We start from the raw sequence: 6000 nt of genomic DNA, 5'->3' as shown, positions 1-6000 counted from the left end.
CCTCTCCGACGGCATCCCAGGGGGTCTCGGGAGGGGGGGGGAAGGGCGGCGGCGGGGCTCACCGGCTGCGCGGCGGGATGGTTCCTTGAGGCCGCCGGGTAACCCCCGCCGATTGTGCTTTACTTTGCCCATGAGGACGGGAGCTGGACGGATTCGACTCGGTCTCTTCCCCGACTGCCCTCAGGCGCGCGAGGCTGACCTGCGAGCCAAGGCCCGAGCGGGGAAGCGGCCGGGCGGCTCCCTCAGGCTTTTCCCGGCCGGCGACTTTGAGGCTTCCCCCCAGGGGCTCCTCCGCTCCCACCACGCCGGATCTGTCCTGGGAACAGGTCTCTCCGCACAGCCTCACCGAAGCCCCCCCACAAGACCGTGGCTTTCGGGGGGGAACGTCTGGTGAGTCTCGCACAAGGTTCATGTTTAGCAGACAATATTGTTGCACTTGCGCCCCACCGCAAGGCCCTACGGGAGCCCCCCCTCCCCCCACCGGGCGGTAGCCAAGTGATCCTGAGGGAGGGAAGGAGGGAAACCCAGTCGCCTGGCCAATGTCCAGGGAGGCTCTGGCCTGGCCCTGGAGGGAGGCGGTGCATCCTGTGGGGGGACAAAGGGCCCAGAGCTGAATGCTTTCTGGCCTCTTCTGGAGGTTACCGACTTCCCAGACCTGGGCTGAATGTGGTCAAAGGAGCCCTGGGGGTGGATCAGCAGGGGCCTCAAAGAGACCCTTTTCCACCCTAGAGAATGAAGAGAAGAGGAGAAGAGAAGAGAATTCTTTATTGGCCAAGTGTGATTGGACACACAAGGAATTTGTCTTTGGTGCATACGCTTTCGGTGTACATAAAGAAAAAATAAAATACGTTCATCAAGAATCATAAGATACAACACTTAATGATAGTCATAGGGTACAAATAAGCAATCAGAAAACAATATCAATAAAAATCGTAAGGATCCAAGCAACAAAGTTACAGTCATACAGTCATAAGCGGAAGGAGATGGGTGATAGGAACGATGAGAAGATTAATAGTAGTGCAGACTTAGTAACTAGTTTGACAATGTTGAAGGAATTATTTGTTTAGCAGAGTGATGGCGTTCGGGGAAAAAACTGTTCTTGCGTCTATTTGTTCTGGTGTGCAGTGCCCTATAGCGTTGTTTTGAGGGTAGGAGTTGAAACTGTTAAGGACCCAGTTTGTGGGGGCAATTAGCTGACTTTGTATAAAATATACAAACGTATGAAGGCTATTGCTTAATGCACTGTAAGCTGTCCTGAGTCTCCGGAGAAGGGTGGCATATAAATCAAATTTAAAAAAAAAACAAAAAACAGTTTATGTCCAGGATGCGAGGGGTCTGTAAATATTTTCACAGCCTTCTTTTTGACTTGTGCAATATACAGATCCTCAGTGGAAGGCAGGTTGGTAGCCATTGTTTTTTCTGCAGTTCTAATGATCCTCTGAAGTCTGGGTCTGTCTTGTTGGGTTTCAGAACCAAACTATATAGGTGCACATGACAGAGAAGCAAGAGGGTCCGCCATAAAGACCTTGAGCAGAAGAAGGCTGGCCTTTCTCCTCTTGGACAAACCCCCAGAATGGTGCTGGCTTCCAAGCGAAGGCTGCCTTCTCTTGCCGTCCCCCTTCCCGGCCCGGTGATGGGCTGGAAGGGAAGGAGCCTTGTTGGCCTAGAGGCAAGATTGAGATTCTGCAGGGGCCGTTCCAGACGCCTAGCAACGAGACAAAGCCACCTTCTTCTCCCCTCCAGCGGTATCTCCCAGAGGGCCTGCAGGGGAATGCGGAAACCCGGAATTCTCTTCCTCAGCCAAGGCAGCGCATAATGCACCCTCTCCAAAGCTGACCCACAAAGGAAGGGGGGCAGGAGAGCTGCAAGCACCCTGCTGGGGAATGGGACTCAAGCATGTGTCAAGGAGTCAGAAGCTAATGCCCCCAAAGAGGGTCCCCCCACACCACAGACACCCCAGGAAATGCGAGATTAACCATCATGAGGATTGAAAGGAGGGTCTTCTCCCCTCCTTTCAATCCTCTGTGACAGCAACAGCCAAGAGCACTAGAGCTCTATGTGTGTGTGTCAGAAGGCTTAATGGTCCTATCCAAGGGAAAGAGCACAGAAGGCAGGTGACAGCTTCAGATCTCAGCTTTAATCCTTCATCTCGACAGTCCTACCAGTGGAGAACTTTCCTCCTTAAAAGAGGAAGAAGAGCCCTTTGTGAAGGATCTTGCCACGTCCCCTATAAATGACCCTCAACTTTCCTGAAGCTTGACCCCCTGGAGTGAAGGCTCAACTTTAACAACTGTCTTGCTGTAGCCTGAGCATCCTGCAGAGAAGGAGTGAATTTCAGGCCACCACCTGAATTCAGAAAAAAACCAAGAATTCCACCTGGCAGGTGGACAGATTGTTCCTTCAAACCAGAAGCACTTTTCTTCCTCTTTAAGGTCAGAAAGGTTAAGGTCTTTTGGCTTCTTCCAAGCAGCCTCTGTCTCCCTCTTCTGGTGCTCCCTGGCTCTCACACGCCCACTGGATAAAAACACCTTCCAGACCTTATCGATATCCAGGAGATAATCCTTGCAGAAGAGTTGTCCGTGGTTCTGATCAGCGCTTCACCTCCAGAGTTCAGCCCCTATCGGTCAGTTCTTGAAGGGGGCATCCAGAGTCTCTTGGGAAAGTTGTCTGATCAACAGCAAACCTCTGCTTTTCCTTCAAGGGCGCACGAGGGTCTTTCCCTCTGATCCTGGCTGGTTCTTTTGACTGCAAGTATATCCAATCCTATTATTCTACGTTCTAAATATAGCCTACTCAAAGCTCCCTGCAAGATTGCAAAGCAGGACGCCTTGATCTTTATAGGCAAAGGCAGGTGTCAACTAGTCAAAATTCACTGCTGCAGCAACTGGTAACCCCACAGCTCTCCTGTGCCTGTTCAGCACATATGAATCAAAGCCTTGAAACCTTTTGTCTCTCACAGGAACAGGAAGGAAGGCAAAGGACTTTCCCAAAAGCTTGTATTGGCAAAAGTAACTCTCATTCATCTAGGAATCTATGCTGGTTAAAAACAATTCCATTGTCAAGTATTTTTAATGGATTTGTGTCATGATGTAGCCAGAGATAAGGTAGACTGCTTTTAAACAAAGCAGGAGAAATGTGAGATTTTGTCTAAGTCCTTGAATAAATCTGCTAATTCTGTTTTTTCAAATAACAGCACAGGGCCCCGGAAAACCCTTTTTCTTCCGCCGTCTGTTTTTGGTATCGTCTGCCTGCCATGAAAGACCAGGGACAGCAAAGAGCCCTTCCAACCACTGCCTTCTGAGCTGACTTGCTTCCTCTTCCAGGCCAGCAACCCCGTCTGGCACAGTGGCTGGACTGCATGAAGAGAGCCAGGAAAGCAGCTAGCTCCAAAGGGGCCTCTTCTGAATTGGTACACACTGGGTGGGCGGGCAGCTTTCTGTTCCACCAACTCACAATCGCCCTCACGAAAATAAAACGGCATAAAAAAGCCGAATCCTCTGCTGCGTCTTGAGTCACCCCCCCCCAGCACTTTTACTGCAGCTGGCAAGAGGGAGGGTGGCCCTTGCTGGGGCTCTTCCTCGGAGTGTCCTTCTCCGGCCTCCCTGAGAAAGAGCTTCCTCTGCGGGCCGAGCGGTTGCATGGCCAGCTAAGGAGGAGGTGCCAAAGCCTGCAAAGAAAAGCCATGGTGGGCACCAGCCTGACTCAGGGAGGAGAGGCTTGAATGGCCTGCAGGGACAGGCGTGGAGCCCACTGCCCTCCGGCTGGTCTGATTAACCCCACAAAAGTGGCACCAGAAACACCCTTTCCATGTCCGGGAAATGAAAATGCCCCCTCGAGACAACAACTGCCTTGCGTCAATTCCTCTCCAGCAAGGGGCAGGGAGAAGCTCCCTTTCGGGTCCACGGGGCCAGCCGCCTGCTTAGCGAGGCAACACGTGGCTGTCTCCTGTCTGAGCCAATCCAGCTGCCGTGGAGCGGGCTGCATTGGAACAGGAGCTGCGAACGAATAGAAGACAGCCGAGCGTTTTGCCTCTGTCGGGGCCAAAGCGCAGAGGGACCTCCCTGCCAGATGTGACAGCTGGCCTCCCTTTTTCCTTCATTCCTCCTTGGCCGGGCCACATTGGCAGCAGGGCTCCCTATTTGGATGATGCTAGAGAAACGGAGAAAAGACCCTTCGCTACCCGGCCACCCTAACCCTAACCTCCACTCCCATTTAATTACCTCCCTTAAGGACTGTAGCCCTGCAGCATGCAACCAAAAGGCTGACCGTACGGGACTCCCAGTTGCCTCTCTCAGATCCTCCTGAAGAGATTGGCTCAGCTTAGACCAGTAGCACCCCAGCACCTGCTGGGTCGCCCAGGAAACTGTCCCCGTTATCACCCCTGGATCAACTGGGAGAAGATGAGCAGGGAGGGACTTGAACTAGCCCAAATCCTCTTTAGTTCCCATCAGCCTACATGCCCAGCAGTATGGGATGGGGGATCCGTAACATCCTTCCGACCTAGGACAGAACCCACAACTCTCCTGGTTGTTCAGGGCCCTCGGCTCATAGCAAGGACAGAGAAGGAGCTGGAACAACAGCTACAACAACATCAGCTGCCACCACTCCTTTTGGCTCAGATCCAGTCCCTCATAACACAACCCATCTTCCTTAAACAAAGCCAGTTTCCATTTCTGAGTAGTCACACGGGTGAAGCTGCAGTTCTTGTGTCCAACGGCAGTCCTGATTTTGAACGTGCCTCAGGGTGAAATCCTGCACAACAAGGCAGGGGCACAAGAGTATTTATGGATATTGTTCATCTCATCCCTGTGTTGGTGGAGAATGTTTTGATTGGCCCATCTCTGCATCTTATCCCTTACGGCCGCTGAACCAGCATTTCCTCCCTCTGCATCACTGGCTGTCAAACCTGGGACATATAGAAAGCTCTCTTGGATAGCTCATTCCTTTTCCAGGGATATGTAGCAGGAGAAGCATGTCACCCTCCCCCCCCTTCATTGCCCCACTCCTCTTACCTGCCTCCAGAAGTTGACACTGATGGCCAAACACCTGCGAGAAGGTGACTGGACTGCTGGTGTCCACAGACGAGGCCTCCATAGCTTTAGCAGGTCTCCCAGCTTAGTTGTGCAGACTCTCCCAAGGGTCTTCAGTCATCCCTCCTCCTCCTCCTCTCTGGTGAAGCAAATGGGCAGGAAATAAATCACCCTGGCAGCGGGGGTGGGGTGGGGTGGGGTGGTAGTGGCAATCTCACCTCTGCCTTGATGTGGCCAAACTCCCTCCCTCCCTTCCTCCCCCTTCTTCATCTTCAGTGAGAGGCCTCTGAAGTCCCTTGACCCCGGGGTCAATTTCAGAAGCTCGTGGATGACCCAGTCAAACTCTTGCTTTTCCTTCCTGGGGAAATTTGGCAATTCCCCTGGCAGGAGATCAACTCTTTTGGTGAGGCAGCCTCATAGGACACTTCCCTCCTTGGCTTTGGCAAACCTTCCACAGCCAGAGCAAACCAACCCCTCCCCCCCCCCCCCCCGCATCCAGACAGCAACATCGGTGCCTTGTCAAGTAGCCAGCTAGCGTCCATCTCGGTCTGGCTCTGGCTCCCAGAAACCAGTTTTAGGAATCCTTGCTGAAACCATACGATGCTCAGGATGATGGTGGTGGATGGCGCTTTGGGATGGTGTCTGATACAAGGGGGAGGGGGAAGCCTCCTCTTCCTCCTCTCCCCTCCCAGCCCCTGCTTACCTAATGCATCTCTCTGGTCCTCTCGTTCCCCCTTTCAAGCCCTGCAGCTGAGCCCTTCGCCCGGCACCAGCATCTCCTCCTACAGCGGTCTGCTGCCCTCCCTCCCTCCCTCCCTGGGCTGAAAGTGGGGAGGGGGAGGAGCTAAGGAGCATCACTGATGACGTCGCCTTCCTGCAGTCTCTCCTCCTAGGCCGGTCATGCAAAACACCCTCCTGAAAACAGGGAAGGGGAGGGAAAGTAGTCCCCGGGCCCCTAAGATCCCCATCG

Source organism: Pituophis catenifer, unplaced genomic scaffold (assembly GCF_029215685.1).
Source record: "Pituophis catenifer annectens isolate HBS135680 unplaced genomic scaffold, rPitCat1.0.hap2 SCAF_18, whole genome shotgun sequence".
In the NCBI taxonomy this organism is placed as follows: domain Eukaryota; kingdom Metazoa; phylum Chordata; class Lepidosauria; order Squamata; family Colubridae; genus Pituophis; species Pituophis catenifer.
This window is presented reverse-complemented; position numbering follows the sequence as displayed.